Source organism: Moschus berezovskii, chromosome 28 (assembly GCF_049115385.1).
Source record: "Moschus berezovskii isolate FMDL1 chromosome 28, NW_MosBer_1.0, whole genome shotgun sequence".
Lineage (NCBI taxonomy): Eukaryota > Metazoa > Chordata > Mammalia > Artiodactyla > Moschidae > Moschus > Moschus berezovskii.
This window is the reverse complement of record NC_142487.1, coordinates 8,543,513-8,556,548: the sequence shown is the minus strand read 5'-3', so window position 1 is coordinate 8,556,548 and position 13,036 is coordinate 8,543,513. Positions and strand designations below refer to the sequence as shown.

At 46.6% G+C, this 13,036-nt stretch overlaps 1 non-coding gene across 1 annotated transcript; it reads right to left on the bottom strand.

The window, feature by feature from the left end:
- Positions 1 to 457: 457 nt before the first annotated feature.
- On the bottom strand, positions 458 to 528 carry TRNAG-GCC (transfer RNA glycine (anticodon GCC)). The gene has a single exon. It is a non-coding gene; the product is annotated as a tRNA-Gly (tRNA).
- Between the last annotated feature and the right edge of the window lie 12,508 nt (positions 529 to 13,036).

The window sequence follows — 13,036 nt, the reverse complement described above, 5'->3', positions numbered from 1 at the left end:
TGGTTCTGCACATCAGATGGTATTCCCCACCGTGTTCTCCCCCTGCTCTCTCCCTCTGCCATCACTGTCACTCAGCAGGGATGGGACAGGACCTGACCATCAAAGCCAATGTTATTCTTCTTGAAAGGATGTCCCTTTAAATTTACGCCCATGATAGTGAATTTGCACGTTTGAGTGGACTACTTTAGAGAAGGGCTGACTTCTCTGATGGTTGACACCCCTGGGCTGAGCTCACTGCCTCTTGTCCTGTCTTTCTTTCTTTGGTGTGTGCATCTCAAATTTAGCTACACGTACCCTTGGGATGTGAGGCAATCTGTAGAATGCCTGCGTACTAAGTCATTTCAGACATATCCGACTCTTTGCAACCCATTGCACTGTAGCCTGCCAGGCTCCTCTGTCCATGGCATTCTCCAGGCATGAAGACTGGGTGGGTTGCCATTTCCTCTTCCAGGGGATCTTCCCAACCCAGGGATCGAACCTGGGTCTCCTGCATGGCAGGCAGACTCTTTACCGCTGAGCCACCAGGGAAGCCCAAAAAGGAAAAATATTTACATATAAATCCTGAGAGCTGCTTCAATTAAATGAATCTTTTTCCCTTTTATTCAGTTTACGGTGGTCTCTGCTCTACTTTATCCCATTATTTCACTTAATTGGTTGTGTTAAAATAGTTCATCATACTTTTTGTGTAAATGCAGTATTGTGAATGGTTTACTGCCTTCTTTTGTGGTCTGGGGACTAATTTCTTTCTCTTTGTTGAAATTAAAAGTCAATTGAAAATATGATCCAAATTAAAAATATTTATACTCAATTTCTTCAGAAATTTGCTTTGTGTAAAGTGGCCCAGGGATGGCTGGGCTTTCCTCTCTGCCCACCCCTGCCCCCACTCTTACACAGGCAGAGTGGGATCCACCTGGTACCTGTGGGTGCAGACTCTGCCCCGGGGAGCACGGGTGGGGGTCTCTTAGGTGGCTTGACATGAGAGGCACTGAGATTCAGGGGTAACTGGTGTGACCCTCATTCCCCTCTGCGTGCATGCTAAGTTGCTTCAGTCATGTCTGACTCTTTGGGACCCCATGGACTGTAGCCCGCCAGGCTCCTCTGTCCATGGGATTCTCTGAAGTGGGTTGCCATTTCCTTCTCTAGGGGATTTTCCCAACCCAGGGGTCGAGCATGCATCTCTAACATCTTCAGCACTGCAGGCAGAATCTTTATTGCTGAGCCACCAGGGAAGCCTGTCATTCCTCCTCTACTGATACCCAATTCCTTGAAATTTCAATCAATCCTCCTAAAAAGAAAAAGAAGGAAAATAATTTGTATATATACAAATATATTGATGTATTTGGGATATACAGGGACCGTGGGACTTTGATATGAGAGGGTTCTTGCAACAGTCTTGATCACCCATCTACACCTCCCCTGGCATTTTCCTGTGGACCCTGTGAGCTTGTTTGTGCCCCTGCCCCTTGCTTTCAGTAGTTCCAGGATTCAGAACCACAATCATGAGGCAAGACATCACCAGATTTTATCCAACTCTTTCCCAAGAGAGGTCTCTGGTCAACCACAGCCTCTCTCTCCTGCTGACCTTTAACATAACTGCAGAATCTTTCTCAACAAAACGACTAGTTGCTGATTGGAACTGACACTCTAAATGAAGTATATTTGCCATCACTGGCTTGTGTAAGAAGCGCATCTGGAGGAATCCACTCATGCAAGTAAGTACCACAGTGTTTGGAGCAGACCCTGCCATGTTCTGCCCATGTGCCCTTGACCTTACAATCTCAGTAGACACTTGCTGGACTCCCAGCTTCAAGCACTTGAATTTCCTTGCCTAAGTTTGGTTCGGTTCAGTTCAGTCGCTCAGTCGTGTCCAACTCTTTGCCATCCCATGGACTGCAGCATGCCAGGCCTCCCTGTCCATCACCAACTCCCAGAGCTTGCTCGAACTCATGTCCATTGAGTCAGTGATGCCATCCAACCATCTTCTCCTCTGTCGTCCCCTTCTCCTCCTGCCTTCCATCTTTCCTAGTAGCAGGATGTTTTCTAATGTGTCAGTTCTCCGCATCAGGTGGCCAGAGTATTAGAGCCTCAGCTTCAGCATCAGTCCTTCCAATAAATATTCTGGACTTATTTCCTCTAGGATGGACTGGTTTGACCTCCTTGCAGTCCAAGGGATTCTCTCTATAACTAAAGGAACCCACTTCACATGAAAGGCTAGAAATGCTGGGAAGGAAAGTTATGACCAACCTAGATAGCATATTAAAAAGCAGAGACATTACTTTGCCAACCAAGGTCCGTCTAGTCAAGGCTATGGTTTTTCCTGTGGTCATGTATGGATGTGGGAGTTGGACTGTGAAGAAAGCTGATCGCCGAAGAACTGATGCTTTTGAACTGTGGTGCTGGAGAAGACTCTTGAGAGTCCCTTGGTGGCAAGGAGATCCAACCAGTCCATTCTGAAGGAGATAAGTCCTGGGTGTTCATTGGAAGGACTGATGCTAAAGCTGAAACTCCAATACTTTGGCCACCTCATGCGACAAGTTGACTCACTGGAAAAGACTCTGATGCTGGGAGGGATTGGGGGCGGGAGGAGAACGGAAGACAGAGAATGAGATGGCTGGATGGCATCACTGACTCTGTGGACATGAGTTTGAGTGAACTCCAGGAGTTGGTGATGGACAGGGAGGCCTGGTGTGCTGTGATTCATGGGGTCGCGGAGAGTCGGACACGACTGAGCGACTGAACTGAACTGAATAATTGATGACTGGGCTTCTTTTGGTGGCTCAGTGGTAAAGAATCCACCTGCCAACGGGTTCAATCCCTGATCCAGGAAGATCCCACATTCCGTGGAGCAACTAAATCCAAGCGTCACAACTACTGAGCCCGTGAGGTCTGCAGAGAAGGAACTGCAGTGAGAAGCCTTCGCTCCGCAACTAGAGCAAAGCCCTCACGCACCACAGCTGTAGAAAAGCCCATGCAGCAGTGAAGACCCAGCATGACCAAAAATAAACTAATTAATTGATTTTTTAAAATGGCTGCATGACTGGTGGGAGCTGGTGTGTAAATACCTTCGCTTCCTCACCCCTCAGATGTACCTCCTTCTTTGGGTTTAGTCTGGGAGCCACAATCAACAGTCATCACTTATATTTTTGCAATGGTAATTTGTTTGTTGATGAAGCTTCACTTGCTTCTTTTCATGTTCTGTCTTAATTCTCCACTTCTCTGCTGATGTCTCCAGGAATCACTTCCCACATGCAATCTAATTGTGATCTCTAGGGTGGGAAGGGCAGGGTGTTGACTTTTGGAGGGACCAAAACTGAGACAATAGCTATTTCAAAAGTCTAAGGAATGAAGTCACTGTTGTAGCCTGAGTTATGCTCAATGTTTATTGTAAGATTAGGGCCTTCTGTTGGGAGCTCCTGAGTAGAGCTGGGTGGCATGGGAAGGTGAGAACAGAGTGGGGCTGAAGAAAAAGACGAGGAGAGGAGGCGATTGCTCAAGAAGGCAGTTCTGTGGGAAGCTCGGAGACCTTGGAGGCAATCGGAGCTGTGCAGAGGAGCAATGTGTGGAAAGATGGGAAGCCTGCCACGAACACATTGCCACCTTGGAAACCATGCAATCTGATTGAAACAGACATCCATACGGGTTCTTTTTGTGCCATGCCACTTTCTTCTTGGGGGATTTGTATTTGTTGTATTTGTCATGTCCTACTCTTTGCGATCCCATGGACTGTAGACCACCAAGCTCCTCTGATCATGGGATTCTCCAGGCAAGAATACTGGAGTGGGTTGCAATTTCCTGCTCCAGGGGATCTTCCTGACCCAGGCAGTAAACATGGGTCATCTGTCTGCAAAGCAGACAGATTCTTTACCTTCTGAGGCACCAGGCAAGCCCTGGTTAATTCGCATATTCCCTAACTAAAAAGATATGTAGATTGTGTCTTGAAAAATGTTAAGTAAACCATTGTACAATGCCTTCAATTTTGAGTAAGAACCCTGGTCTCTCATTTCCTTTGGCAATCTAATTGAATATTTTTTGTGAAAAATCACTTGAGGATAAGAACTTAAAATACATTGCTACCAGCCATGATCCTAATGCTTTCTTGTTTACCTACATGGAAAGCACATAGATCATGATCAGGGCCCTGTAGCTGCCAAGGGAAAGGGTATTAAGATCATTTTGATTCATTATATTGAATGTGTCTTCATCTTTATTGTACAAGAAATCACCTGGACCCAAATGATTACTCAAGTCACTAAATCTTTTGACATAAAAATGGTAAAATCTTTGGAAAATAGATGATGCAGTAAGACCAAGATTAAAGTGAGTTCAACAAAAATCAATGGCCATGAGATTTAGTTTGTCTGGTTTGATCATCTTGTCTATTTTTTCAGGGGAGAGGAGAAGATACCAGAACCTCAGACGGGAAAACCACGGGTGAAGCCGTTCTTTCATCTCGAAGTATGTGAGGGGGGCTCTGTATGGAGAGAATAGGCCAGCGGGAATCAACTCCCCTGAGGAAAGTCAACACGGCCACACCACCTGTTGTGTGTATTTACCGCAGTGAGAATTTTAAGGTGAAGCATGAAGTATGGAGAAACTATGGAAAGCTGTGACAAACCTAGGCAACGTATTTTAAAGCAGAGACATCAGTTTGCCAACAAAGGTTCATATAGACAAAGCTATGGTTTTTGCAGTAATGATGTACGAATGTGAGAGTTGATGCATAAAGAACATTGAGCACCAAAGAATTGATGCTTCCGAATTGTGGTGCTCGAAAAGACTCTTGAGAGTCCCTTGAACTGCAAGGAGATCAAACCAGTCAATCCCAAAGGAAATCAACCCTGATTATTCATTGGAAGGACTGATGCTGAAACTGCAATACTTTGGCCACCTGATACAAAGAGCTGACTCATTGGAAAAGCCCCCCTGATGCTGGGAAAGATTGAGGGCAGAAGGAGAAGGGGGTGATAGAGGATGAGATCGTTAGACAGCATCACAGACTCAATAGGTATGTATTTGTGTGCACAAGGGAGTGAGCCGCAAGGAAAGATCCTGCATGACACAGCGAAGATCCGGTGTGCTGCAAATGTAATAAATAAATTTGTGGCATGGCACGTGTGCTCAGTCATGTCAGCCATGGACTGTAGCCCCCCTTGGCTCCTCTGTCTGTGGAATTTTCCAGGCAGGAATACTGGAGTAAGTTGCCATTTCCTACTCCAGGGGAATCTTACTGACCCAAGGATAGAAACTATGTCCCCTGCATCGGCAGGCAGATTCTTTACCACTGCACCACCCAGGAAGTCCAATAAATAAATATTTTTTTAAAAGAAAAAAAAAAAAAAAGAACCAACATCCAAAGACTGTCAGGAGCTCCACGGTGGCCTTCGCTGTCCATGGACTGTGGCTCCCCTTCTCTCCTCTGTTGTCCCTATGTTGGCACTGAGCCCTTGGGAACTGCTCTCCTTGACACCTCTGGATGTGCTGGAAGCAAGGGCGTCTGGTTAAGCCCTCAGCTGTCAGGTGGCTGAGCAGCTGCTGCCCAGGAGGCTGGCCAGGAAGCGCCGGGGCCCCGCAGGAATGCTGTGTATTCAAGTGGCTTCTCCTTGTTAGTCTTTCTCATTGCCTGTGGAAAAACACGACACTGTTTGTTGCTGAGTCTCTTGGGGACCATTCTGGGGGGTTAGGGATATCTCAGTTACCCAGCCAGGTGAGGGAGTAGGGGTATTCTGGTAGCCACATTCCTGGGCTGATGGAAGGAACACTCATCCCTCCCATGGCCCCCTCCTCAGCATGGCTGCTGCCTCCCCTCACCCTCACAACTGTTCTGGTTGATGTTTGAGTCATATTTACTTCCCTTTCCCCAACCTCATCTCCTCAGTCTTTTGATCAGAGGAAACCACCGTAAGATCATCAAAATATTTCTAAAGGCTTCATAAGAGGACACTTTTGGTTTGTCCTCCGTGAGTCTGAGGCAACCGAATCTTGAGAGGAATCAGTATCATGTCTCCATAGACAGGAAGAGAAAACAGTCTGGAAGGAAAAGCATGGATTAGAAACTAAGCAGTCGCAGTAATTCTGGAAAACAATAGGGTTATTGTTAACATAATAAGCAGTTAAAATGTAAATGTCAAGTTGCCTACTAATCCCTTTGCTGAGCCTGGCTGAATAAACAAAATTGAAAAGTTGAAATTATTTCCCCTCCTTCCCTCGTTGAAATCAGAGCTGGAAAGGTGGCCAACAGAAAACTCTAGAATCCAAGGAGAAATGTGTTGAGTATCTCAGTTTATTGACCAAATCTGCTCTCCAAAACAGAGATTGGGCCTTATCTACAGTAACTTCAGATGCTGTTTTCTTTTCTGTGTAATATGAAAACAAAAAGTTTTTCACGGTGACACTTTGGGGGCTCTGGTTTCCCAGTCTTCCACGGTGGGCAAGTGGTGTATATTTCACTGCTGTATATTCAGGCACCGGGGGGAAGCTACCAAGCTGCTTTTTTTTCAGTGCTCAAGCGCTAAGTCCTGTCCAACTCTTTGTGACTCCAAGGACTGTAGCCTACCAGGCTTGCTCCTCTGCCCATGGAATTTCCCTCCTTTTTTTTTTTTTTTTTTTGCCACACTGTAGCAAATTCCAAACAGTCCTGTGGTTCAATCTTAATTTGTTCTTTCAAATTATTGTTTCTTTTGGATTCTCTAAAGAACCTAATAAGCTCAAATTAAGTCAGCAGTCTTTCTAGGACTCTGGTTGCCTTTAGACCTGTTATAGTTACTGGAAGAAGGCTGAGGCCTGTTTTTTATTTTCATTTTTTTTGAGCAAACTCTAGGAGATAGTGGAGAATACAGGAGCCTGGAGTGCTGCAGTCCATGGGGTCGAAAAGAGTCGGACATGACTTAGCAACAGAACAACAATGACAAAGGAAGGCAAACTTTACAAAGCCTCTGGCACAGAGTAAGTGCTCAATAAACAGGCTTTCAGTTCTCTTTTATTCTATCTGATGATTCCTTTCCATCCTCAGTTTCACCTTTCAGGTTTTGGTGGTTTTTCACTTTTCCTTTTAGAGGTTTAAAACCCCGGCTGCCCAATGACCACGGCTTCTCTGATTGGTGAGGCTTTGGAAGGCTCAGAGGGAAGTTTCTGCAGCCAGGAGATCCAGTTACTCAGATTTCACGATGCCATGTTTACAAAGCATTGTAGGTTTTTGTGTTAGCTTGTCACTCAAAAATGCTTTTTTAAAAGGGAGACAAGATGCTGGCCAACCCAAACTACCATGTTATGATTTCTACATGCCAAATCTATTTTCTAACTACAGTTCTGATATTTTAAAAATAAATCTTGCCCTCAGGAAATTTGTACTTTGGAGATTTCAGAGCACTAAAAACAAAAATGCAGATAAAGTGTGGATGACGATTGCAAACCCAGCAGCATCACCCTGCCCTCTCTGTGATGCTACGAGAATGTCCCTTGAGGTGTTCACCAGGTGACCACCAAGCTGTCACTCTCAGGGGTATTAGACCATTCCAAGGAAGTTTCTTTAATTCCCAGCCTTTAGCTGGAAATTATTACAAGCAGCTTCTGAAGACTCTTCATTGTATTTTATAAACTATATTATTAGTTATTCAAACTTCCTTGGTAACCTCAACTGATATGATAGTAACCATATAACAGACAATTTGATGGGTGGAAAAATAATGATTTTTTTTTTTTCCTTAAGGGAGTGTTGGGCTGAGCTGCATGCAGGTGAGGTGTTTGTACAGGCTCCCAGAGCTTTCATTTTTAGTGCTTCTCTGAGGAAATGTTTGCATGGAGAAGAAAGTGGCCAATATGCCAAGCATAGTAGCAATCTCTAAGTATGGACATCTAAGGGATGGCTTCCCTGGTGGCTCAGCTGCTAAAGAGTCTGCCTGCAATGCAGGAGACCTGGGTTCGATCCTGGGTTGGGAAGATCTTCTGGAGAAGGGAATGGCTACTCACTCCAGTATTCTGGCCTGGAGAATTCCAAGGACTGTATAGTCCATGGAGTTGCAAAGAGTCGGACACGACTGAGCGACTTCCACTTTCACTTTCAAGGATGGACAGGAAACTGTCCGGTACCCTCCCTGTGTTCTGAAGGGACATATCATTGCGCTCATGTTTGTAGGTTATACCTATTTTGTTTAGCGTATATGCTTGACATTTAAAAGTATGCAGTGCCTTTTGTTTTACTTCTTTAAAGGACTGTCATAACTCTTACATGGGCTTCCTTTGTGGCTCAGATGATAAAGAATCTGCCTGCAATGCAGGACACCTGAGTTTGATTGGGAGATCCCCTGGAGAAGGGAATGGCAACCCTTTCCATCATTCTTGCCTAGAGAATTCCATGGACAGAGGAGCCTGGCAGGCTACAATCCATGAGGTCGCAAAGTGTCGGACACAACTGAGTGACTAATCACATAACTCTTACATATTATCTGGGGGTTACCAGTTCTCTAAAAAATCCTCAAAAAGTCTTTCTTAAGTAACATTGACAAACCAACCTGAAATTTTCAGGATTGTCCCAGAATTTTGGCTGAAGGGTATTTCCCAGCTGGAGTTGTAAAACTACTTACTTTCAACAGCTACACCATCTATGTTAGTAGTTCTGGGGTTTTCTTGGCATTTCTGATGCCGATAAAAAAGATGAAGGTCTCACAGTAGTTGTTAAGTTTGATGTGTTGTGCAAACAAGCTGTGTTACCATTTTCACGGCGAATGCAGAAACGTGCACAAGCTGGGCCAGGTTTGTTTTATGGGGGATTCACACATGTTTCAGGTTCATCAGCCTTGGGAGTCTATCAACACGTATCGTGAAATATCCCCTGTGAGTACTAATGCCCATCTAATGGTGCACACAGTCCGCGAGGTGATAACATTCATGGTGTGGTATTAGAATAATGTTCAGTGAACAGCTAGATGCACAAAGTTTAATTAGTCAGAGAACCAACTTCCCAAGCTCTAAACAACTTAATTATTTGCTGGCTTTCAGCGTAATCGCTGCTTTCCAAGCAATACTCCCTCTAGGTAGAACGTGCAGGTAATAGTAATGACAATAAACAGTCCTTTAGAATTTCTGGAACGTTAGTCGTCCTGCCCTGACCCATGGCCCCCTGCCCCTTGCTCCCACCTCTGGCACTCCTGCTCTCAGCTGCATCCTGTAGGGGTACACTGTTCTCTCCCCATCCCCCCAGTCACTCCACAGACATTATGGAGCATCTTCCATGTGCTCCACGTTCTGTGTGACCCCATGGAGTTGACAGTGCAGCGCCGGTCCCTTTAAGTCATCCCACCTGACTGCTGCATCCATGAGCAAGTCTGAAGGTCTGAAGGGGTCAAGCAGAGAGAGGGTGACCTTGCATTGATGCCTTGAGCCTGAAACCCCTTGTAATGTAGGCTCAGGTCCGCTCCCAGCCTCCCAGGAGGCAGACCCAGTCAGAGCCAAGAGAAGCTGGCATGGCCTCTGGTCCCAAGGAGGCCTCCCAGGCTGCCTCCCCATGTCCATCTCAAGTCCAGCTTCCTCCGCTCTGATCGCTGAGTTGCCCTGATGGGCCAGCTCGCTGTGGACCTTTGCTGCCTCCGTTACACCTGTTCAGTGGGTTGTTTCTTCCCTACAGTTCTCAGTACAACTGTTTGCAGCTCTTAGAGGAAACACTCTGCTGGGTACTGAAAGGTCAATGACATGTCACTGGGTTCTCCCAAATTGTAAGCAGTATATTAAATTTTTTATAAAGAATTTTTAAAGTTTTTATTCGGTTTGGTACAGTATTGCTTCTGTTTCCCGGGGTTTCTTTTGACTCCGCTGCCTGTGAGGCCTTAGCTTCCTGACCAGGGATCAAACCTGCAGCCCCTGCACTGGAAGGCAAAGTCTTATCCACTGGACCACCAGGTAAGTCCGGCCTGTAAGAATGTTATACCAACTAGAACAAGCAAGAGGCTCCCTTCCAAGTGGACAGACTAGAAATAAGTGGCCCCATCTGGGGCAAATGCCACCACGTGGACGCACAGCAAGGTGGGCATCCCTGGGCTGGAGCTTGCCCCCACCTTCCCAGCACAAGACATGAACCCCCAAGTAGAGTGCTGGATTCTTTTACTGGACCTACTGGGCTCTCTGAGCCTCAGCCGTCCCCTCTTCACCAGGCCCACCCCCACATGGCCACTCCCATCCGGTCTCAGCTCCCACTCTCCCTTCCCCCGGGGAACCTGCCGGCCCTGCTCACCCTGGCTCTGCAAGCTCTCCTGTGTCCTGGGCTTTCCTTTGCTGTGGCCCACAGCACATCTTCCTGTGACAGCAAGTCTGTTTGCAGGTTTGCTTCATGCCTGCAACAGTGACCCTGTGAAAGCAAGGACCTTATTTTACTTAATTTTGGTCCTGTCTCCTGGCTTTGTCTCACTCTCAGCAGGTGAGCTTGCTTCTGGTTTGAAAACATGGAAGGAATTAGGGCAGAGCTCCTTCTGTGTGCTGCTTGGACCAAATCCCCACCCCACCCCCCCGCCCCGACCTGCACCTGTCCCAGGCCACCTGCATCTCTCCTGATGGATGATGGAGTGGACATTGTGCTGACCTGGGGGCCACCCACTCAACTACTCCAGGGTGACCCATCCCCAAACCACATCCACCTCAAGAAGCATCACTTTTTCTCTCTATGTCACAGTATCCCTATCAGAATAATAGTGTCCTATAACACTTCACTTATCTTATTAAAAACCATCTCTGGGCTTCCCTAGTGGCTCAGTGGTAAAGAATCCACCTGCCCATGCAGGAGACTCGCGTTCATATCCGTGAGTAGCTGCTCCCTAGTCGGTCACTGGATGAATGGATGGATCTTTAGGTGTTTGTTTGATATTGGGCTCACCTTGTAAGACTCACAGTTTTGTAAATGCCTGGGGACTGTAGGTTGGAAGAAGGTTAGGGCTTAGGGAAGGCCTTAGAAAGGATTTCCTTGTCACTTCTAGTTCATCAGTTTATACACTGACCAGGTACCCTTCCTCAATGTTTGAGGGCTGGAGTCAGAAGATGGAGATAGATGCCGCTTGGGGAAGTTGGGGGTGGGGGGTAGGGAGAGGCTGGGACATTCACGCCAGGTGAGATTGTCCAGCCTGGCCAGAGGCTTTCCTTCTGGAAACGTGGTGAAAACCCGGCCCAGATCCAGTCCCGGGTTTCTCAAGCGCTGACATCACCTCTTGGCTGACTTTCATTTCCAGCTCACCTGCAGGTTTGCATTCAGGGCCTCCAGCTGAGCTATCATCAACGGTGAAGGTGAAAGTCTGAGCAAATTTGGAGTGACAGGGCGAGGTCTCCAGTCGAGCTGGAGGAGATAGCTCGAGTGTAAATAATCCCAGGTCCGCGCCATCCAGAGCGCCCAGTGCCACCTCTTTGCCTTGCAATCACACAGAGGACCAATGTCAAAGACACCCTTAAGAAGCTTAACAAGGAACTGCACCATAAAAGCACCACAGATGTTGATGTTTGTTAACCTAGGAGGAGTAAATGCTGAGGAGGATTGCATTCAACAAGGCAGAGATATTTGGCAGGCTTACCAAACAGGAGTTGAGTTCCTCTTTGGACGAATTTACTTTTTATTTTTCATAAATTTATCCCCCTAAAGTGATTGTAGCCAACTGGTTTCAACAGCACAATGCTATTCTCAATGATCTTATGAGTTTCTTAGAGTCACACAGTAATGCTAGAAAAGACCTGAGGTTGTTTTTTTTTTTTAAATAATTAATTTATTTTAATTGGAGGCTAATTAGTTTACAATATTGTGGTGGCTTTTTATATACATCGACAGAAATCAGCCACGGGTGTACATGTGTCCCCCCATCCTGAGCCCCCGTCCCATCTCCCTCCCCACCCCATCCCTCTGGGTTGTCCCAGAGCACTGGCTCTGAGGGCCCTGAGTATTCTTCCCCAAACCCATTGTAATTTCATAGATAAGGTAACAGGAGCTCAGCGAAATGAAGCAACTTGCCCTGGGGCTGTGGGCAGCATAGTGGTAATCTACTGATTCATCAACCCTCTTGCCCGCCCTCATGACGGAGGCACACCTAGACACCCCCGAGCAGCATTCTCACACCAGAGCCAAGGTTGGAGTAAAGTCTTCCACACCTGTCACCTGCACTCATCACGCCTACCTCCAGCCCCGACACTCAGAGCTCTGACCATAACTTGGCCTGAGGCCAACTCTGCCTTCATTCCCTGGCTCCCTTGTTCAATTGCTCAGTCATGTCTGAATCATTCTGACCCCACAGACTACGCATGCCAGGCTCCTCTGTCCTTCACTGTCTCCTGGAGTTTGCTATTTCCTGGAGTTTGCTCAAACTCATGTCCATTGAGTTGGTGATGCCATCCAACCATCTCATCCTCTGTTGAGAGGATGCCCTCAGTCTTTCCCAGCATCAGGGTCTTTTCCAATGAGTCGAGTCAGCTCTTTGCATCAGGTGGCCAAAGTAGTGGAGCTTCAGCTTCAGCATCAGTCCTTCCAATGCATATTCAGGTTTGATTTCCTTTAAGATTGACTGGTTTAATATCCTTGCTATCCAAGGGACTCTCAAGAGTCTTCTCCAGCAACCACAATTCAAAAGCCTTAATTCCTGACTTCCTGTCTGAGCACAAAGCCTGGAGTTCAAACCCTAACTCCCTAACTAATACATATGTCAGTTTCCTCCCCTGAAACCTGGGGGCTGATTCTCCTCACCTTGTAGGATTGCTGTGACCTCCATAAGAAACCAAATTAGAGCATTTCCTATAACCTTGCAGATAAATGCAATAGGTACTCCTCTCCTGCATCAAGCCCAGTTCTTCATTGTCTTGCCTTCAGCCTTTATTGAGTAGGAAGCATCTCTGATAAAAGAACTCACAGCCCCTGTTTGACCTTGAGCAAGGTGCAAACAGCGATAAAGCTTGCAGTGTTCAAACAGCCCGAGGCTGTTTGGACCCTTAGGCAGAGAGACTTGGCTCTTTTAATCCTAAAGCCTGAAAGGGACAGGTCGGGAACTGCCCTGGACCTGCCGGTCACTGAACACCGTCTAAA